Genomic DNA, 24,123 nt, shown 5'->3' on the forward strand with positions numbered 1-24,123 from the left:
GAATTCTGCAGGCTCTCTTAAGTACTTATTTGCAAATTGTAATCGGGTTATTCCAAGAGTAGTATTATATTTCAGATGTGTCTCTGTACACTACTGATTTTGGATTTATGTGCTATCTGGATGTTTTACTGGAACAATATTACATTACAAATGGTTAAAATGGGCATATTTTATGTATATATATTATTTTTATTATTATTATTGTTTTTCATATCATCTCTGTTCTTCAGTAGATTTGGTTGTCTTTAGAACGAACACCAGCGGCTCCTTCTCTCTGAGTGTTTTTAGGTTTTCGCACTTTATAGACGGGCTTTTACCATCTATGGCACCTGCTGCAGGAATTCTGGCTATTTCGAATAAATATCCTTGTCAAAATGGAAAGACTGGAAATGTTGAGGAAATATAATGATTGTCTTAAAATCTCAGATCTTTTTTTAAACAACATTGTGAGTGAGAGGAAGGATGAAATGAACATCTGCTGATCCAATATCAAACTAACCGGATTGAGCTCCCCAAACTCAAGTGAAAATGTGCTTGGATGTACAAAGGAACGACTGTAGGGTTTTTTGGCTCATTAGTAAGACAACCCGATTCACTCCAGTGAAGTTTAATTTGCTAGTGTTTTCTGAAGAGACCCTGAAAGCTGGTTGTCATAATTCACATGTGTAATACTGTTGTGTGATCTTTTGTATGATCTTTTGTTCTTTCAAATGCAGCTTCTCCTAGTCTTAGAAATATATGGAAATGGTACCGCCGGTGAAATTGATGAGCTTGGGTATGGGGGTGAGATTAGGCGCAGCCATGTTAACTGAGTTTAGTAAGTCTATGTAGGTTGCTTTCCTGTCTGGATCTCTGCTGATAGGTCTTCTCTTGCATTTTTGCTGTTTGCTAGCTCTCATGTTGCTTGTTACTCCTATTCATTTCTTTATATTCCTTTAATATTAGCTTTGGCTTGTTGGCTTCAGCCGTTCAGATGACTTTTTGTGCCCCACTGCTGACTGCAAGTTGGATGTCCGGTCCTCTACCACCTAGAAAGGTTTCACCTGTGCTGCCTGGGATCTGTCGTGCTCTCTGGGAACGTTTGAGAAGGTGCTATGTCTGGACTTACTGGCCCTACCCAGTCACACCAGTCAGATAAGTATTGATTTACTCTATTTAAATAATTTATTTTGCCATTTCTTTGCTTGTATTAAAGTAATATCAGGATCACTTGCTCATATTTTAAACCCTGCAGTATCGAGACTGTCTATTTCAGTGCCTTCCTATTGCCCTCTGACAATCACTGCAGCAAAATAATGCATTTAACTAAAAATTTATTATTTTCTACTCTAGATAATAATTTTCACTGGTGAAGTGCTACCATGCCACATTATTCTGCCTATACATCTGCAACTGTGTGATGTTGACTATGCATACGCAACTGTGTAGCAGGTAGGTGATCATTGTTTCTATACATGTATTAACTTTCTTTTTTGCCACACAGGTCCTCATGACTCCCTGACTCTGGCCGACTGGCTAACTGACTGGCTAACTATCCATCTAAGTTAAGATAGTACTTTATTAGTCCCGCAGTGGGGAAATTCTCAGTGTCACAGCAGAAAGGGATAGCAAGACACTCAGTTACAGAAATTTAGATAAATAATTTACACTATCTGCTTGTCTGTCTCTGAGTGTCCATCTGCATCTGTGATGTTGACTATGCATATGCAACTGTGTAGCAGGTAGGTGATCCTTCAGTTTCTTTACATGTATTAACTTTCTTTTTTGCCACACAGGTCCTCATGACTCCCTGACTCCTATCCATGAAGATGGGTTGGGCTAACCATGGTCTATCCATGTGCATCTCCATCTGGAATTTTGGCTGACTGGCTAACTATCCATCTGCTTCTGTCTGTGTGTCCATCTGCATCTGTTTGAGGCTGACAATTTGTTTGCAACTGTGTAACAGGTAGGTGATCATTCAGTTTCTTTACATGTCTTAACTTTCTTTTATTGCCACACAGGTCCTCATGACTCTCTGGCTGTCTGGCTAACTATCCATCTGCTTCTCTGTCTGTGTGTCCATCTGCATCTGTGATGTTGTCTATGCATACGCAACTGTGTAGCAGGTAGGTGATCATTCAGTTTCAGAATCAGAATCTCTTTTTTTCACCAAGTATGTTACACATACAAGGAATTTGTCTTGGTGAGAGCAACACGTTTGAGTAACAAAATACACAGAACACAGTCTTAAACTAAAGGAAAATGACACTAAACAATAAATAGGGTAGGGGATAAATTAAAAAAGTAAAAAGTACTAAAGGTAATAAAGAGCTGATATTTACAGAAAGTAAAGAGCTGATATTTACAAGAACATCTGTACAGTGTGCAAATAGGCAGAGTGCAAAATAGCTGTTCAGTCCGGTTTGGTACAGTTCAGTTGTATGTTTTGAGGTTTACAGTGGGAGGTGTCCACTGTGGTTGAGGAGCGCTACAGCTCTGGGGAAGAAGCTGTTAGCATGACGTGTTGTGCTGGTTTTGATGGACCGCAGTGTTCTACCAGAGGGGAGTGTCTGGAAGAGGTGGTGTCCAGGATGTGAGGGGTCAGATGTAATCTTGCCAGCCCGCTTCCTCATCCTGCTGGTGTAGATCTGCTGAAGTGATGGCAGGTTACATCCAATGATCCTCTCTGCTGTCCTGATGATGTGCTGAATCTCTAGCTGTCTGGCTAACTGTCCATCTGCTTCTTTGTCTGTGTGTCCATCTTCAACTTTGTGATGTTGACAATGTGTTTGCAACTGTGTAACAGGTAGGTGATCATTCAGTTTCTTTACATGTATTAACTTTTTTTTCAATATCTGTATTAACTTCCTTTTTTACCACACAGGCCTTCATGACTCCCTGACTCTTGCTAATTGGCTAACTATCCATCTGCTTCTCTTTCTGTTTGTCCGTTTGCATCTGTGATGTTGTCTATGCATACGCAACTGTGTAGCAGGTAGGTGATCGTTCAGTTTCTTTACATGTATTAACTTTCTTTTATTGCCACACAGGTCCTTATGACTCCCTGACTCTGGCTGACTGGCTAACTATCCATCTGCTTCTCTGTCTGTGTGTCCGTTTGCAACTGTGTAACGGGTAGGTGATCGTTCATTTTCAATACCTGTATTAACTTTCTTTTATTGCCACACAGGTCCTCCTGAATTTTTAGCTGTTTGGCTAACTGTCCATCTGTTTCTCTGTCTGTGTGTCCATCTGCATCTGTGTGAGGCTGACAATTTGTTTGCAACTGTGTAACAGGTAGGTGATCTTTCATTTTCAACACCTGTATTAACTTTCTTTTATTGCCACACAGGTCCTTATCACTCCCTGACTGCAACTGTGATGTTGTCTATGCATACGCAACTGTGTAGCAGGTAGGTGATCATTCCGTTTCTATACAAGTATTAACTTTCTTTTATTGCCACACAGGTCCTCATGACTATCTGGCTGTCTGGCTAACTATCCATCTGCTTCTCTGTCTGTGTGTCCATCTGCATCTGTGATGTTGTCTATGCATACGCAACTGTGTAGCAGGTAGGTGATCGTTCAGTTTCTTTACATGTATTAACTTTCTTTTATTGCCACACAGGTCTTCATGACTCCCTGACTCTTGCTGACTGGCTAACTATCCATCTGCTTCTCGGTCTGTGTGTCCATCTGCGTCTGTGATGTTGACTATGCATACGCAACTGTGTAGCAGGTAGGTCATCATTCCGTTTCTATACATGTATTAACTTTCTTTGCCACACAGGTCCTCATGAATCTCTAGCTGTCTGGCTAACTGTCCATCTGCTTCTTTGTCTGTGTCCATCTGCATCTGTGTGAGGCTGACAATTTGTTTGCAACTGTGTAACAGGTAGGTGATCATTCAGTTTTTTTACATGTATTAACTTTCTTTTTTGCCACACAGGTCCTCATGACTCCTTGACTACCTCTGTGATGTTGACTATGCATACGCAACTGTGTAGCAGGTAGGTGATCGTTCAGTTTCTTTACATGTATTAACTTTCTTTTATTGCCACACAGGTCCTCATGACTCTCTGGCTGTCTGGCTAACTATCCATCTGCTTCTCTGTCTGTGTGTCCATCTGCATCTGTGATGTTGACCATGCATACGCAACTGTGTAGCAGGTAGGTGATAATACAGAGTCTATACATGTATTAACTTTCTTTTTTGCCAAACAGGTCCTCATGACTCTCTAGTTGTCTGGCCAACTGTCCATCTGCTTCTTTGTCTGTGTCCATCTGCATCTGTGTGAGGCTGACAATTTGTTTGCAACTGTGTAGCAGGTAGGTGATCATTCCGTTTCTATACATGTATTAACTTTCTTTTATTGCCACACAGGTCCTCATGACTCCCTGACTCTTGCTGACTGGCTAACTATCCATCTGGTTCTCTGTCTGTGTGTCCATCTGCATCTGTGTGAGGCTGATAATTTGTTTGCAACTGTGTAGCAGGTAGGTGATCGTTCGTTTTCAATACCTGTATTAACTTTCTTTTATTGCCTCACAGGTCTTCATGACTCCCTGACTCTTGCTGACTGGCTAACTATCCATCTGCTTCTTTATCTGTGTGTCCATCTGCATCTGTGATGTTGTCTATGCATACGCAACTGTGTAGCAGGTAGGTGATCATACAGTTTATATACATGTATTAACTTTCTTTTATTGCCACACAGGTCCTCATGACTCCCTGACTCCTATCCCTGAAGATGGATCCAGCCAAAAAGGGTATCTTCATCTGCATCTCTATCTGGAAATTTGGTTCACTGGCTAAATTTCCATCTGCTTCTGTCTGTCAGCCTCACACAGATGCAGATGGACACACAATGTGTTTGCAACTGTGTAACAGGTAGGTGTTCATTCAGTTTCTTTACATGTATTAACTTTCTTTTTTACCACACAGGTCTTCATGACTCCCTGACTTCCTCTGTGATGTTGACTATGCATACGCAACTGTGTAGCAGGTAGGTGATCATACAGTTTATATACATGTATTAACTTTCTTTTATTGCCACACAGGTCCTCATGAATCTCTAGCTGTCTGGCTAACTGTCCATCTACATCACTGTCTGTGTGTCCATCTGCATCTGTGTGAGGCTGACAATTTGTTTGCAACTGTGTAACAGGTAGGTGATCATTCAGTTTCAATACCTGTATTAACTTTCTTTTATTGCCACACAGGTCCTTATGACTCCCTGACTCTGGCTGACTGGCTAACTATCCATCTGCTTCTGTCTGTGTGTCCATCTGCATCTGTGTGAGGCTGACAATTTGTTTGCAACTGTGTAACAGGTAGGTGATCATTCAGTTTCTTTACATGTATTAACTTTCTTTTTGTGCCACACAGGTCCTTATGACTCCCTGACTCTGGCTGACTGGCTAACTATCCATCTGCTTCTGTCTGTGTGTCCATCTGCATCTGTGTGAGGCTGACAATTTGTTTGCAACTGTGTAGCAGGTAGGTGATCTTTCTGTTTCAATACCTGTATTAACTTTCTTTTTTACCACACAGGTCTTCATGACTCCCTGACTGCAACTGTGATGTTGACTATGCATACGCAACTGTGTAACAGGTAGGTGTTCATTCAGTTTCTATACATGTATTAACTTTCTTTTTTGCCACACAGGTCCTCATGAATCTCTAGCTCTCTGGCTAACTGTCCATCTGCTTCTCTGTCTGTGTGTCCATCCGCAATTGTTTGAGGCTGACAATTTGTTTGCAACTGTGTAACAGGTAGGTGATCGTTCATTTCCAATACCTGTATTAAATTTTTTATTGCCACACAGGTCCTCATTACTCCCTGACTCTGGCTGACTGGCTAACTATCCATCTGCTTCTCTGTCTGTTTGTCCATCTGCATCTGTGATGTAGACTATGCATACGCAACTGTGTAGCAGGTAGGTGATCATACAGTTTCTTTACATGTATTAACTTTCTTTTATTGCCACAAAGGTCCTCATGACTCCCTGACTCTGGCTGTCTGGCTAACTATCCATCTACTTCTCTGTCTGTGTGTCCATCTGCATCTGTGATGTAGACTATGCATACGCAACTGTGTAGGAGGTAAGTGATTATTCCGTTTCTATACATATATTAACTTTCTTCTTTGCCACACAGGTCCTCATGAATTTCTAGCTGTTTGGCTAACTGTACATCTGCTTCTTTGTCTGTGTCCATTTGCATCTGTGTGAGGCTGACAATTTGTTTGCAACTGTGTAGCAGGTAGGTGATGATTCAGTTTCAATACCTTTATTAACTTTCTTTTTTCCCCACACAGGTCCCCACAGGACTCCCTGACTCTGACTGACTGGCTAACGATCAATTTACTTCTCTCTCTGTGTGTCCATCTGCATCTGTGATGTTGACTATGCATACTCAACTGTGTAGCAGGTAGGTGATTGTTCAGTTTCTATACCTTTATTAACTTTCTTTTTTCCCCCCACACAGGTCTTCATGACTCCCTGACTGCAACTGTGATGTTGACTATGCATACGCAACTGTGTAGCAGGTAGGTGGTCATTCCGTTTCTATACATGTTTTAACTTTCTTTTATTGCCACACAGGTCCTCATGACTCTCTGGCTGTCTGGCTAACTATCCATCTGCTTCTCTGTCTGTGTGTCCATCTGCATCTGTGATGTTGTCTATGCATACGCAACTGTGTAGCAGGTAGGTGATCATTCCGTTTCTATACATGTATTAACTTTCTTTTTTGCCACACAGGTCCTCATGACTCTCTGGCTGACTGGCTAACTTTCCATCTGCTTCTCTGTCTGTGTGTCCATCTGCATCTGTGATGTAGACTATGCATACGCAACTGTGTAGCAGGTAGGTGATAATTCCATTTCTATACATGTATTAACTTTCTTCTTTGCCACACAGGTCCTCATGACTCTCTGGCTGTCTGACTAACTATCCATCTGCTTCTCTGTCTGTGTGTCCATCTGCATCTGTGATGTCTATGCATACGCAACTGTGTAGCAGGTAGGTGATCGTTCGTTTTCAATACCTGTATTAACTTTCTTTTATTGCCACACAGGTCCTTATGACTCCCTGACTCTTGCTGACTGGCTAACTATCCATCTGCTTCTCTGTCTGTGTCCATCTGCAACTGTGTGAGGCTGACAATTTGTTTGCAACTGTGTAACAGGTAGGTGATCATTCAGTTTCAATACCTTTATTAACTTTCTTTTTTACCACACAGGTCTTCATTACTCCCTGACTCTTGCTGACTGGCTAACTATCCATCTGCTTCTTTATCTGTGTGTCCATCTGCATCTGTGATGTTGTCTATGCATACGCAACTGTGTAGCAGGTAGGTGATCATACAGTTTCTATACATGTTTTAACTTTCTTTTATTGCCACACAGGTCCTCATGACTCTCTGGCTGTCTGGCTAACTATCCATCTGCTTCTCTGTCTGTGTGTCCATCTGCATCTGTGATGTTGTCTATGCATACGCAACTGTGTAGCAGGTAGGTGATCATTCCGTTTCTATACATGTATTAACTTTCTTTTTTGCCACACAGGTCCTCATGACTCTCTGGCTGACTGGCTAACTGGCTAACTTTCCATCTGCTTCTCTGTCTGTGTGTCCATCTGCATCTGTGATGTAGACTATGCATACGCAACTGTGTAGCAGGTAGGTGATCATTCCATTTCTATACATGTATTAACTTTCTTCTTTGCCACACAGGTCCTCATGACTCTCTGGCTGTCTGACTAACTATCCATCTGCTTCTCTGTCTGTGTGTCCATCTGCATCTGTGATGTCTATGCATACGCAACTGTGTAGCAGGTAGGTGATCATACAGTTTCTATACATGTATTAACTTTCTTTTATTGCCACACAGGACCTTATGACTCCCTGACTGCAACTGTAATGTTGTCTATGCATACGCAACTGTGTAGCAGGTAGGTGATCGTTCATTTTCAATACCTGTATTAACTTTCTTTTATTGCCACACAGGTCCTTATGACTCCCTGACTCTTGCTGACTGGCTAACTATCCATCTGCTTCTTTGTCTGTGTCCATCTGCATCTGTGATGTTGTCTATGCATACGCAACTGTGTAGCAGGTAGGTGTTCGTTCATTTTCAATACCTGTATTAACTTTTTTATTGCCACACAGGTCCTCATGACTCCCTTACTCTTGCTGACTGGCTGTGTGTCCATCTGCATCTGTGTGAGGCTGACAATTTGTTTGCAACTGTGTAACAGATAGGTGATCGTTCATTTTCAATACCTCTATTAACTTTCTTTTTTGCCACACAGGTCCTCATGACTCTCTGGCTGTCTGGCTAACTATCCATCTGCTTCTCTGTCTGTGTGTCCATCTGCATCTGTGATGTTGTCTATGCATACTAAACTGTGTAGCAGGTAGGTGATCATTCAGTTTCAATACCTGTATTAACTTTCTTTTTTACCACACAGGTCCTCATGACTCCCTGACTGCAACTGTGATGTTGACCATGCATACGCAACTGTGTAACAGGTAGGTGATCATTTAGTTTCAATACCTGTATTAACTTTCTTTTATTGCCACACAGGTCCTCATGACTCCCTGACTCTGGCTAACTGGCTAACTATCCATCTGCTTCTCTGTCTTTGTGTCCATCTGCATCTGTGATGATGTCTATGCATACGCAACTGTGTAGCAGGTAGGTGATCATTCCGTTTCTATACATGTATTAACTTTCTTTTATTGCCACACAGGTCCTCATGACTCCCTGACTCTTGCTGACTGGCTAACTATCCATTTGCTTCTCTGTCTGTGTGTCCATCTGCATCTGTGTGAGGCTGATAATTTGTTTGCAACTGTGTAGCAGGTAGGTGATCGTTCTTTTTCAATACCTGTATTAACTTTCTTTTATTGCCACACAGGTCCTCATTACTCCCTGACTCTGGCTGACTGGCTAACTATCCATCTGCTTCTCTGTCTGTGTGTCCATCTGCATCTGTGATGTAGACTATGCATACCCAACTGTGTAGCAGGTAGGTCATCATTCCATTTCTATACATGTATTAACTTTCTTCTTTGCCACATAGGTCCTCATGACTCTCTGGCTGACTGGCTAACTATCCATCTGCTTCTCTGTCTGTGTGTCCATCTGCATCTGTGATGTTGTCTATGCATACGCAACTGTGTAGCAGGTAGGTGATCGTTGAGTTTCTGTACATGTATTAACTTTCTTTTTTGCCACACAGGTCCTCATGACTCCCTGACTGCAACTGTGATGTTGACTATGCATACGCAACTGTGTAGCAGGTATTTTCTCATTCCGATTTTATACATGTATTAAATTTCTTCTTTGCCACACAGGTCCTCATGACTCTCTGGCTGTCTGGCTAACTATCCATCTGCTTCTCTGTCTGTGTGTCCATCTGCATCTGTGATGTTGTCTATGCATACGCAACTGTGTAGCAGGTAGGTGATCGTTGAGTTTCTGTACATGTATTAACTTTCTTTTTTGCCACACAGGTCCTCATAAATTTCTAGCTGTCTGGCTAACTGTCCATCTGTTTCTCTGTCTGTGTGTCCATCTGCATCTGTGTGAGGCTGACAATATGTTTGCAACTGTGTAGCAGGTAGGTGATCCTTCAGTTTCAATACCTGTATTACCTTTCTTTTATTGCCACACAGGTCCTTATGACTCCCTGACTCTGGCTGACTGGCTAACTATCCATCTGCTTCTCTGTCTGTGTGTCCATCTGCATCTGTGAAGTTGTCTATCCATACGCAACTGTGTAGCAGGTAGGTGGTCATGCAATTTTTATACATGTATTAACTTTCTTTTTTTACCACACAGGTCTTCATGACTCCCTGATTCTTGCTGACTGGCTAACTATCCATCTGCTTCTCTGTGTGTGTGTCCGTTTTCAACTGTGTAACCGGTAGGTGATCATTCAGTTTCTATAAATGTATTAGCTTTCTTTTTTACCACACAGGTCCTCATGACTCCCTGACTGCAACTGTGATGTTGACTATGCATATGCAACTGTGTAACAGGTAGGTGATCATAGAGTTTCTATACATGTATTAACTTTATTCTTTGCCACACAGGTCCTCATGACTCTCTGGCTGTCTGAGTAACTATCCATCTGCTTCTCTGTCTGTGTGTCCATCTGCATCTGTGATGTTGACTATGCATACGCAACTGTGTAGCAGGTAGGTGATCGTTCAGTTTCTTTACATGTATTAACTTTCTTTTTTGCCACACAGGTCCTCAAGAATCTCTAGCTGTCTGGCTAACTGTCCATCTGCTTCTCTATCTGTGTGTCCATCTGCATCTGTGATGTTGACTATGCATACGCAACTGTGTAGCAGGTAGGTGATTGTTCATTTTCCATACCTGTATTAACTTTCTTTTTTTGCCACACAGGTCTTCATGACTCCCTGACTCTGGCTGACTGGCTAACTATCCATCTGCTTCTCTATCTGTGTGTCCATCTGCATCTGTGATGTTGACTATGCATACGCAACTGTGTAGCAGGTAGGTGATCGTTCAGTTTCTTTACATGTATTAACTTTCTTTTTTGCCACACAGGTCCTCATGACTCCCTGACTGCCTCTGTGATGTTGACTATGCATACGCAACTGTGTAGCAGGTAGGTGATCGTTCAGTTTCTATACATGTATTAACTTTCTTCTTTGCCAAACAGGTCCTCATAAATCTCTAGCTGTCTGGCTAACTATCCATCTGCTTCTTTGTCTGTGTCCATCTTCAACTTTGTGATGTTGACAATGTGTTTGCAACTCTGTAACAGGTAGGTGATCATACAGTTTCTTTACATGTATTAACTTTCTTTTATTGCCACACAGGTCCTCATGACTCCCTGACTCGTATCCCTGAAGATGGATCCAGCCAAAAAGGGTATCTTCATCTGCATCTCTATCTGGAACTTTGGCTCACTGGCTAACTATCCATCTGCTTCTCTGTCTGTGTCCATCTGCATCTTTTTGAGGCTGATTATTTGTTTGCAGCTGTGTAAGAGGTAGGTGATCGTTCATTTTCAATACCTGTATTAACTTTCTTTTATTGCCACACAGGTCCTTATGACTCCCTGACTCTTGCTGACTGGCTAACTATCCATCTGCTTCTGTCTGTGTGTCCATCTGCATCTGTGATGTTGACTATGCATATGCAACTGTGTAGCAGGTAGGTGATCATACAGTTTCTATACATGTATTAACTTTCTTTTATTGCCACACAGGTCCTCATGAATCTCTAGCTGTCTTGCCATCTTTCCATCTGTTTCTTTTTCTGTGTCCATCTGCATCTGTGTGAGGCTGACAATTTGTTTGCGACTGTGTAGCAGGTAGGTGATCCTTCAGTTTCAGTACCTGTATTAACTTTTTTTTTTACCACACAGGTCCTCATGACTCCCTGACTGCAACTGTGATGTTGACTATGCATACGCAACTGTGTAGCAGGTAGGTGATCATTCAGTTTCAGTACCTGTATTAACTTTCTTTTTTACCACACAGGTCCTCATGACTCCCTGACTCCTATCCCTGAAGATGGATCCAGCCAAAAAGGGTATCTTCATCTGCATCTCTATCTGGAACTTTGGCTCTCTGGCTAAATATCCATCTGCTTCTGTCTGTGTGTCCATTCGCATCTGTGTGAGGCTGACAATGTGTTTGCAACTGTGTAGCAGGTAGGTGATCATTCAGTTTCAGTACCTGTATTAACTTTCTTTTATTGCCACACAGGTCCTTATGACTCCCTGACTCTGGCTGACTGGCTAACTATCCATCTGCTTCTCTATCTGTGTGTCCATCTGCATCTGTGATGTTGACTATGCATACGCAACTGTGTAGCAGGTTGGTGATCGTTCAGTTTCTTTACATGTATTAACTTTCTTTTTTGCCACACAGGTCCTCATGACTCCCTGACTGCATCTGTGATGTTGACTATGCATTCGCAACTGTGTAGCAGGTAGGTGATCATTCCGTTTCTATACATGTATTAACTTTCTTTTTTGCCACACAGGTCCTCATGAATCTCTAGCTCTCTGGCTAACTGTCCATCTGCTTTTTTGTCTGCGTCCATCTGCATCTGTTTGAGGCTGACAATTTGTATGCAACTGTGTAGCAGGTAGGTGATCATTCAGTTTCAATACCTGTATTAACTTTCTTTTTTCCCCCACACAGGTCCTCACTGGACTCCCTGACTCTGACTGACTGGCTAACTATCAATTTACTTATCTGTCTTTGTGTCCATCTGCATCTGTGTGAGGCTGATAATTTGTTTGCGACTGTGTAGCAGGTAGGTGATCGTTCGTTTTCAATACCTGTATTAACTTTCTTGTATTGCCTCACAGATCTTCATGACTCCCTGACTCTTGCTGACTGGCTAACTTTCCATCTGCTTCTCTGTCTGTGTGTCCATCTGCATCTGTGATGTTGTCTATGCATACGCAACTGTGTAGCAGGTAGGTGATCTTTCTGTTTCAATACCTGTATTAACATTCTTTTTTACCACACAGGTCTTCATGACTCCCTGACTCTTACTGACTGGCTAACTATCCATCTGCTTCTGTCTGTGTGTCCATCTGCATCTGTTTGAGGCTGATAATTTGTTTGCAACTGTGTAGCAGGTAGGTGATCATTCAGTTTCAGAATCAGAATATCTTTATTTCACCATGTATGTTACACATACAAGGAATTTGTCTTGGTGAGAGCAACACTTATGACAAGTAACAAAAAATACAGAACACAGTCTTAAACTAAAGAAAATTGACACTAAACAATAAATAGGGTAGGGGTTAAATTAAAAAAGTAAAAAGTACTAAAGGTAATAAATAGCTGATATTTACAAGAACATCTGTACAGTGTGCAAATAGGCAGAGTGCAAAATAGCTGTTCAGTCCGGTTTGGTACAGTTCAGTTGTATGTTTTGAGGTTTACAGTGGGAGGTGTCCACTGTGGTTGAGGAGCGCTACAGCTCTGGGGAAGAAGCTGCTAGCATGACGTGTTGTGCTGGTTTTGATGGACCGCATTGTTCTACCAGAGGGGAGTGTCTGGAAGAGGTGGTGTCCAGGATGTGAGGGGTCAGATTTAATCTTGCCAGCCCGCTTCCTCATCCTACTGGTGTAGATCTGCTGAAGTGATGGCAGGTTACATCCAATGATCCTCTCTGCTGTCCTGATGATGCGCTGAATCTCTAGCTGTCTGGCTAACTGTCCATCTGCTTCTTTGTCTGTGTGTCCATCTTCAACTTTGTGATGTTGACAATGTGTTTGAAACTGTGTAACAGGTAGGTGATCATTCAGTTTCTTTACATGTATTAACTTTCTTCTTTGCCACACAGGTCCTCATGACTCTCTGGCTGACTGGCTAACTATCCATCTGCTTCTCTGTCTTTGTGTCCATCTGCATCTGTGATGTTGTCTATGCATACGCAACTGTGTAGCAGGTAGGTGATCTTTCAGTTTCAGTACCTGTATTAACTTTCTTTTTTACCACACAGGTCCTCATGACTCCCTGACTGCAACTGTGATGTTGACTATGCATACGCAACTGTGTAGCAGGTAGGTGATCATACAGTTTCTTTACATGTATTAACTTTTTTATTGCCACACAGGTCCTCATGACTCCCTGACTCTGGCTGACTGTCTAACTATCCATCTGCTTCTCTGTCTTTGTGTCCATCTGCATTTGTGATGTTGACTATGCATACGCAACTGTGTAGCAGGTAGGTTATCATTCCGTTTCTATACATGTATTAAATTTCTTCTTTGCCACACAGGTCCTCATGACTCTCTGGCTGTCTGGCTAACTATCCATCTGCTTCTCTGTCTGTGTGTCCATCTGCATCTGTGATGTTGTGTATGCTTACGCAACTGTGTAGCAGGTAGGTGATTATTCCGTTTCTATACATGTATTAACTTTCTTTTTTCCCCACACAGGTCCCCACAGGACTCCCTGACTCTGACTGACTGGCTATCTATCAATTTACTTCTCTCTCTGTGTGTCCATCTGCATCTGTGATGTTGACTATGCATACGCAACTGTGTAGCAGGTAGGTGATTGTTCAGTTTCTTTACATGTATTAACTTTCTTTTTTCCCCCACACAGGTCTTCATGACTCCCTGACTCTGGCTGACTGGCTAACTATCCATCTGCTTCTGTCTGTGTGTCCATCTGCATCTGTGTGAGGCTGACAATTTGTTTGCAACTGTGTAACAGGTAGGTGATCATTCAGTTTCTTTACATGTATTAAGTTTCTTTTATTGCCACACAGGTCCTCATGACTCTCTGACTGCAACTGTGATGTTGACTATGCATATGCGACTGTGTAGCAGGTAGGTGATTGTTCAGTTTCTTTACATGTATTAACTTTCTTTTTTCCCCCACACAGGTCTTCATGACTCCCTGACTCTGGCTGACTGGCTAACTATCCATCTGCTTCTGTCTGTGTGTCCATCTTCAACTTTGTGATGTTGACAATGTGTTTGCAACTGTGTAACAGGTAGGTGATCGTTCATTTTCAATACCTGTATTAACTTTTTTATTGCCACACAGGTCCTCATTACTCCCTGACTCTGGCTGACTGGCTAACTATCCATCTGCTTCTCTGTCTGTTTGTCCATCTGCATCTGTGATGTTGACCATGCATACGCAACTGTGTAGCAGGTAGGTGATCATTCCGTTTCTATATATGTATTAACTTTCTTCTTTGCCACACAGGTCCTCATGACTCTCTGGCTGTCTGGCTAACTATCCATCTGCTTCTCTGTCTGTTTGTCCATCTGCATCTGTGATGTTGACCATGCATACGCAACTGTGTAGCAGGTAGGTGTTAATTCCGTTTCTATACATGTATTAACTTTCTTTTTTGCCACACAGGTCCTCATAAATCTCTAGCTGTCTGGCTAACTGTCCATCTGCTTCTTTGTCTGTGTCCATCTGCATCTGTGTGAGGCTGACAATTTGTTTGCAACCGTGTAGCAGGTAGGTGATCATTCAGTTTCTTTACATGTATTAACTTTCTTTTTTACCACGCAGGTCTTCATGACTCCCTGACTCTTGCTGACTCGCTAACTATCCATCTGCTTCTTTGTCTGTGTCCATCTTCAACTTTGTGATGTTGACAATGTGTTTGCAACTGTGTAACAGGTAGGTGATTATACAGTTTCTTTACATGTATTAACTTTCTTTTATTGCCACACAGGTCCTCATGACTCCTTGACTCGTATCCCTGAAGATGGATCCAGCCAAAAAGGGTATCTTCATCTGCATCTCTATCTGGAACTTTGGCTCACTGGTTAACTATCCATCTGCTTCTCTGTCTGTGTCCATCTGCATCTGTTTGAGGCTGACAATTTGTTTGCAGCTGTGTAAGAGGTAGGTGATCGTTCATTTTCAATACCTGTATTAACTTTCTTTTATTGCCACACAGGTCCTTATGACTCCCTGACTCTTGCTGACTGGCTAACTATCCATCTGCTTCTGTCTGTGTGTCCATCTGCATCTGTGATGTTGACTATGCATACGCAGCTGTGTAGCAGGTAGGTGATCATTCCGTTTCTATACATGTATTACCTTTCTTCTTTGCCACACAGTTCCTCATGAATCTCTAGCTGTCTGGCTAACTGTCCATCTGCTTCTTTGTCTGTGTCCATCTGTATCTGTTTGAGGCTGATAATTTGTTTGCGACTGTGTAGCAGGTAGGTGATCGTTCGTTTTCAATACCTGTATTAACTTTCTTTTATTGCCTCACAGATCTTCATGACTCCCTGACTCTTGCTGACTGGCTAACTTTCCATCTGCTTCTCTGTCTGTGTGTCCATCTGCATCTGTGTGAGGCTGATAATTTGTTTGCGACTGTGTAGCAGGTAGGTGATCGTTCGTTTTCAATACCTGTATTAACTTTCTTTTATTGCCTCACAGATCTTCATGACTCCCTGACTCTTGCTGACTGGCTAACTTTCCATCTGCTTCTCTGTCTGTGTGTCCATCTGCATCTGTGATGTTGTCTATGCATACGCAACTGTGTAGCAGGTAGGTGATCGTTCGTTTTCAATACCTGTATTAACTTTTTTATTGCCACACAGGTCCTCATTACTCCCTGACTCTGGCTGACTGGCTAACTATCCATCTGCTTCTCTGTCTTTATGTCCATCTGCATCTGTGATGTTGTCTATGCTTACGCAACTGTGTAGGAGGTTGGTGTTAATTCCGTTTCTATACATGTATTAACTTTCTTTTTTGCCACACAGGTCCTCATGACTCCCTGACTGCAACTGTGATGTTGACTATGCATATGCAACTGTGTAGCAGGTAGGTGATCATTCAGTTTCAGTACCTGTATTAACTTTCTTTTTTACCACACAGGTCCTCATGACTCCCTGACTGCAACTGTGATGTTGACTATGCATATGCAACTGTGTAGCAGGTAGGTGATCATTCAGTTTCAGTACCTGTATTAACTTTCTTTTTTACCACACAGGTACTCATGACTCCCTGACTCCTATCTCTGAAGATGGATCCAGCCAAAAAGGGTATCTTCATCTGCATCTCTATCTGAAACTTTGGCTCTCTGGCTAAATATCCATCTGCTTCTGTCTGTGTGTCCATCTGCATCTGTGATGTTGACTATGCATACGCAACTGTGTAGCAGGTAGGTGATCATTCAGTTTCTTTACATGTATTAACTTTCTTTTTTGCCACACAGGTCCTCAAGAATCTCTAGCTGTCTGGCTAACTGTCCATCTGCTTCTCTGTCTGTGTCCATCTGCATCTGTGTGAGGCTGACAATTTGTTTGCAACTGTGTAACAGGTAGGTGATTGTTCATTTTCCATACCTGTATTAACTTTCTTTTTTTGCCACACAGGTCTTCATGACTCCCTGACTCTGGCTGACTGGCTAACTATCCATCTGCTTCTCTATCTGTGTGTCCATCTGCATCTGTGATGTTGACTATGCATACGCAACTGTGTAGCAGGTAGGTGATCGTTCAGTTTCTTTACATGTATTAACTTTCTTTTTTGCCACACAGGTCCTCATGACTCCCTGACTGCCTCTGTGATGTTGACTATGCATACGCAACTGTGTAGCAGGTAGGTGATCGTTCAGTTTCTATACATGTATTAACTTTCTTCTTTGCCAAACAGGTCCTCATAAATCTCTAGCTGTCTGGCTAACTATCCATCTGCTTCTTTGTCTGTGTCCATCTTCAACTTTGTGATGTTGACAATGTGTTTGCAACTGTGTAACAGGTAGGTGATCATACAGTTTCTTTACATGTATTAACTTTCTTTTATTGCCACACAGGTCCTTATGACTCCCTGACTCTTGCTGACTGGCTAACTATCCATCTGCTTCTGTCTGTGTGTCCATCTGCATCTGTGATGTTGACTATGCATACGCAACTGTGTAGCAGGTAGGTGATCATACAGTTTCTATACATGTATTAACTTTCTTTTATTGCCACACAGGTCTTCATGAATCTCTAGCTGTCTTGCCATCTTTCCATCTGTTTCTTTGTCTGTGTCCATCTGCATCTGTGTGAGGCTGACAATTTGTTTGCGACTGTGTAGCAGGTAGGTGATCCTTCAGTTTCAGTACCTGTATTAACTTTTTTTTTTTTTTTACCACACAGGTCCTCATGACTCCCTGACTGCAACTGTGATGTTGACTATGCATACGCAACTGTGTAGCAGGTAGGTGATCGTTCAGTTTCTATACATGTATTAACTTTCTTCTTTGCCAAACAGGTCCTCATGAATCTCTAGCTGTCTTGCCATCTTTCCATCTGTTTCTTTGTCTGTGTCCATCTGCATCTGTGTGAGGCTGACAATTTGTTTGCGACTGTGTAGCAGGTAGGTGATCCTTCAGTTTCAGTACCTGTATTAACTTTTTTTTTTTTTTTACCACACAGGTCCTCATGACTCCCTGACTGCAACTGTGATGTTGACTCTGCATACGCAACTGTGTAGCAGGTAGGTGATCATTCAGTTTCAGTACCTGTATTAACTTTCTTTTTTACCACACAGGTCCTCATGACTCCCTGACTGCAACTGTGATGTTGACTATGCATATGCAACTGTGTAGCAGGTAGGTGATCATTCAGTTTCAGTACCTGTATTAACTTTCTTTTTTACCACACAGGTCCTCATGACTCCCTGACTCCTATCCCTGAAGATGGATCCAGCCAAAAAGGGTATCTTCATCTGCATCTCTATCTGGAACTTTGGCTCTCTGGCTAAATATCCATCTGCTTCTGTCTGTGTGTCCATTTGCATCTGTGTGAGGCTGACAATGTGTTTGCAACTGTGTAGCAGGTAGGTGATCGTTCAGTTTCAATACCTGTATTAACTTTTTTTTACCACACAGGTCCTCATGACTCCCTGACTCTTGCTGACTGGCTAACTATCCATCTGCTTCTCTATCTGTGTGTCCATCTGCATCTGTGATGTTGACTATGCATACGCAACTGTGTAGCAGGTAGGTGATCATTCAGTTTCTTTACATGTATTAACTTTCTTTTTTGCCACACAGGTCCTCAAGAATCTCTAGCTGTCTGGCTAACTGTCCATCTGCTTCTCTGTCTGTGTCCATCTGCATCTGTGTGAGGCTGACAATGTGTTTGCAACTGTGTAATAGGTAGGTGATTGTTCATTTTCCATACCTGTATTAACTTTCTTTTATTGCCACACAGGTCCTTATGACTCCCTGACTCTGGCTGACTGGCTAACTATCCATCTGCTTCTCTATCTGTGTGTCCATCTGCATCTGTGATGTTGACTATGCATACGCAACTGTGTAGCAGGTAGGTGATCGTTCAGTTTCTTTACATGTATTAACTTTCTTTTTTGCCACACAGGTCCTCATGACTCCCTGACTGCCTCTGTGATGTTGACTATGCATACGCAACTGTGTAGCAGGTAGGTGATTATTCAGTTTCTTTACATGTATTAACTTTCTTTTTTGCCACACAGGTCCTCAAGAATCTCTAGCTGTCTGGCTAACTGTCCATCTGCTTCTTTGTCTGTGTCCATCTGCATCTGTGTGAGGCTGACAATTTGTTTGCAACTGTGTAACAGGTAGGTGATTGTTCATTTTCCATACCTGTATTAACTTTCTTTTTTTGCCACACAGGTCTTCATGACTCCCTGACTCTGGCTGACTGGCTAACTATCCATCTGCTTCTCTATCTGTGTGTCCATCTGCCTCTGTGATGTTGACTATGCATACGCAACTGTGTAGCAGGTAGGTGATCGTTCAGTTTCTATACATGTATTAACTTTCTTTTATTGCCACACAGGTCCTCATGAATCTCTAGCTGTCTTGCCATCTTTACATCTGTTTCTTTGTCTGTGTCCATCTGCATCTGTGTGAGACTGACAATTTGTTTGCGACTGTGTAGCAGGTAGGTGATCCTTCAGTTTCAGTACCTGTATTAACTTTTTTTTTTTTTACCACACAGGTCCTCATGACTCCCTGACTGCAACTGTGATGTTGACTATGCATACGCAACTGTGTAGCAGGTAGGTGATCATTCAGTTTCAGTACCTGTATTAACTTTCTTTTTTACCACACAGGTCCTCATGACTCCCTGACAGCAACTGTGATGTTGACTATACATATGCAACTGTGTAGCAGGTAGGTGATCATTCAGTTTCAGTACCTGTATTAACTTTCTTTTTTACCACACAGGTCCTCATGACTCCCTGACTCCTATCCCTGAAGATGGATCCAGCCAAAAAGGGTATCTTCATCTGCATCTCTATCTGGAACTTTGGCTCTCTGGCTAAATATCCATCTGCTTCTGTCTGTGTGTCCATCTGCATCTGTGATGTTGTCTATGCATACGCAACTGTGTAACAGGTAGGTGATTATTCAGTTTCTTTACATGTATTAACTTTCTTTTTTGCCACACAGGTCCTCAAGAATCTCTAGCTGTCTGGCTAACTGTCCATCTGCTTCTCTGTCTGTGTCCATCTGCATCTGTGTGAGGCTGACAATTTGTTTGCAACTGTGTAACAGGTAGGTGATTGTTCATTTTCCATACCTGTATTAACTTTCTTTTTTTGCCACACAGGTCTTCATGACTCCCTGACTCTTGCTGACTCGCTAACTATCCATCTGCTTCTTTGTCTGTGTCCATCTTCAACTTTGTGATGTTGACAATGTGTTTGCAACTGTGTAACAGGTAGGTGATCATACAGTTTCTTTACATGTATTAACTTTCTTTTTTACCACGCAGGTCTTTATGACTCCCTGACTCTTGCTGACTCGCTAACTATCCATCTGCTTCTTTGTCTGTGTACATCTTCAACTTTGTGATGTTGACAATGTGTTTGCAACTGTGTAACAGGTAGGTGATCATACAGTTTCTTTACATGTATTAACTTTCTTTTATTGCCACACAGGTCCTCATGAATCTCTAGCTGTCTTGCCATCTTTCCATCTGTTTCTTTATCTGTGTCCATCTGCATCTGTGTGAGGCTGACAATTTGTTTGCGACTGTGTAGCAGGTAGGTGATCCTTCAGTTTCAGTACCTGTATTAACTTTTTTTTTTTTTTACCACACAGGTCCTCATGACTCCCTGACTGCAACTGTGATGTTGACTATGCATACGCAACTGTGTAGCAGGTAGGTGATCATTCAGTTTCAGTACCTGTATTAACTTTCTTTTTTACCACACAGGTCCTCATGACTCCCTGACTCCTATCCCTGAAGATGGATCCAGCCAAAAAGGGTATCTTCATCTGCATCTCTATCTGGAACTTTGGCTCTCTGGCTAAATATCCATCTGCTTCTGTCTGTGTGTCCTTTTGCATCTGTGTGAGGCTGACAATGTGTTTGCAACTGTGTAGCAGGTAGGTGATCGTTCAGTTTCAATACCTGTATTAACTTTTTTTTACCACACAGGTCCTCATGACTCCCTGACTCTTGCTGACATGCTAACTATCCATCTGCTTCTCTATCTGTGTGTCCATCTGCATCTGTGGTGATGTCTATGCTTACGCAACTGTGTAGCAGGTAGGTGGTCATTCAGTTTCTAAACATGTATTAACTTTCTTTTATTGCCACACAGGTCCTCATGACTCCCTGTCTCTGGCTGACTGGCTAACTATCCATCTGCTTCTCTGTCTGTGTGTCCATCTTCATCTGTGATGTTGACTATGCATACGCAACTGTGTAGCAGGTAGGTGATCAATCCGTTTCTATACATGTATTACCTTTCTTTTTTTTGCCACATAGGTCCTCATGACTCTCTGGCTGTCTGGCTAACTATCCATCTGCTTCTCTGTCTGTGTGTCCATCTGCATCTGTGATGTTGACTATGCATACGCAACTGTGTAGCAGGTAGGTGATCATTCCGTTTCTATACATGTATTAACTTTCTTTTATTGCCACACAGGTCCTCATGACTCCCTGACTCCTATCCCTGAAGATGGATCCAGCCAAAAAGGGTATCTTCATCTGCATCTCCATCTGGAACTTTGGCTCACTGGCTAACTATCCATCTGCTTCTGTCTGTGTCCATCTGCATCTGTTTGAGGCTGACAATTTGTTTGCAACTGTGTAGCAGGTAGGTGATCGTTCAGTTTCTATACATGTATTAACTTTCTTTTATTGCCACACAGGTCCTCATGACTCCCTGACTCTGGCTGACTGGTTAACTATCCATCTGCTTCTTTGTCTGTGTGTCCATCTTCAACTTTGTGATGTTGACAGTGTGTTTGCAACTGTGTAACAGGCTGGTGATCATTCAGTTTCAATACCTGTATTAACTTTCTTTTTTGCCACACAGGTCCTCATGACTCCCTGACTCTGACTGACTGGCTAACTATCAATTTACTCCTCTCTGTGTGTGTCCATCTGCATCTGTGATGTTGTCTATGCATACGCAACTGTGTAGCAGGTAGGTGATTGTTCAGTTTCAATACCTGTATTAACTTTCTTTTTTGCCACACAGGTCCTCATGACTACCTGACTCCTATCCCTGAAGATGGATCGGGCTAACCATGGTCTATCCATCTGCATCTCCATCTGGAACTTTGGCTGTCTGGCTAACTATCCATCTGCTTCTGTCTGTGTGTACATCTGCATCTGTGATGTTGACTATGCATACGCAACTGTGAAACATGTAGGTGATCTTTCAGGTCCTCATGACTCCATGACTCCTGTCCCTGAAGATGGATCCAGCCAAAAAGGGTATCTTCATCTGCATCTCCATCTGGAACTTTGGCTCACTGGCTAACTATCCATCTGCTTCTTTGTCTGTGTGTCCATCTGCATCTGTGTGACGCTGACCATTTGTTTGCAACTGTGTAGCAGGTAGGTGATCATTCAGTTTCTTTACATGTATTAACTTTCTTTTATTGCCACACAGGTCCTCATGACTCCCTGACTCTTGCTGACTGGCTAACTGTCCATCTGCTTCTTTGTCTGTGTGTCCATCAACTATGTGAGGCTGACCATTTGTTTGCATCTGTGTAACAGGTAGTTGATCATTTAGTTTCTATACATGTATTAATTTTCTTATTTGCAGGTTATTTGGTTCCCTTGAACCCCATTTTTGCATCTGTAATGTGTGAGGCTAACTTTTCGTATGCAACTGTGTAACAGATACAGTACAGGCCAAAAGTTTGGACCCACCTTTCTTATTCAATGCGTTTTCTGTATTTTCATGACTATTTACGTTGTAGATTCTCACTGAAGGCATCAAAACTATGAATGAACACATGTGGAGTTATGTACTTAACAAAAAAGGGGAAATAACTGAAAACAAGTTTTATATTCTAGTTTCTTCAAAATAGCCACCCTTTGCTCTGATTACTGCTTTGCACACTCTTGGCATTCTCTCAATGAGCTTCAAGAGGTAGTCACCTTGTAGTGCCTTATCTGGGTTAATTAGTGGAATTTCTTGCTTTATCGATGGGGTTGGGACCATCAGTTGTGTTGTGCAGAAGTCAGGTTACTACACAGTCGACAGCCCTATTGGACAACTGTTAAAATTCATATTATGGCAAGAACCAATCAGCTAACTAAAGAAAACGAGTGGCCATCATTACTTTAAGAAATTGAGGTCAATCAGTCCGGAAAATTGCAAAAACTAAAGGTGTCCCCAAGTGGAGTCACAAAAACCATCAAGCGCTACAGCGACACTGGCACACACGAGGACCGACCCAGGAAAGGAAGACCAAGAGTCACCTCTGCTTCTCAGGACAAGGTTATCCGAGTCACCAGCCTCAGAAATAGCAAGTTAACAGCAGCTCAGATCACAGACCAGTTGAATGCCACACAGAGTTCTAGCAGCAGACCCATCTCTAGAACAACTGTTAAGAAGACCTTCATGGTCAAATAGCTGCTAGGAAACCACCGCTAAGGAGAGGCAACAAACAGAAGAGATTAGTTTGGGCTAAAAAAAACACAAGATCTTTGGTTCCACCCGCCGTGTCTTTGTAAGACACAGAAAAGGTGAACGAATGGATTCCACATGCCTGGTTCCCACTGTGAAGCATGGAGGAGGAGCTGTGATGGTGTGGGGGTGTTTGGCTGGGGACACTGTTGGGGATTTATTCAAAATTGAAGGCACACTGAACCAGCATGGCTACCACAGCATCCTGCAGCGACATGCCATCTCATCTGGTTTGCGTTTAGTTGGACTATCATTTATTTTTCAACAGGACAGTGACCCCAAACACGCCTCCAGGCTGTGTAAGGACTATTTGACCAAGAAGGAGAGTGATTGAGTGCTGCGGCAGATGACTTGGCCTCCACAGTCACCGGACCTGAACCCAATCGAGATGGTTTGGGGTGAGCTGGACCGCAGAGTGAAGGCAAAGGGGCCAACAAGTGCTAAACACCTCTGGGAACTCCGTTGGAAAAACATTTCAGGTGACTACCTCTTGAAGCTCATTGAGAGAATGCCAAGAGTGTGCAAAGCAGTAATCAGAGCAAAGGGTGGCTATTTTGAAGAAACTAGAATATAAAACATGATTTCAGTTATTTCCCCTTTTTTTGTTAAGTACATAACTCCACATGTGTTCATTCATAGTTTTGATACCTTCAGTGAGAATCTACAATGTAAATAGTCATGAAAATACAGAAAACGCATTGAATGAGAAGGTGTGT

The sequence above is a fragment of the Salminus brasiliensis genome, chromosome 24 (assembly GCF_030463535.1).
Source record: "Salminus brasiliensis chromosome 24, fSalBra1.hap2, whole genome shotgun sequence".
NCBI lineage: Eukaryota > Metazoa > Chordata > Actinopteri > Characiformes > Bryconidae > Salminus > Salminus brasiliensis.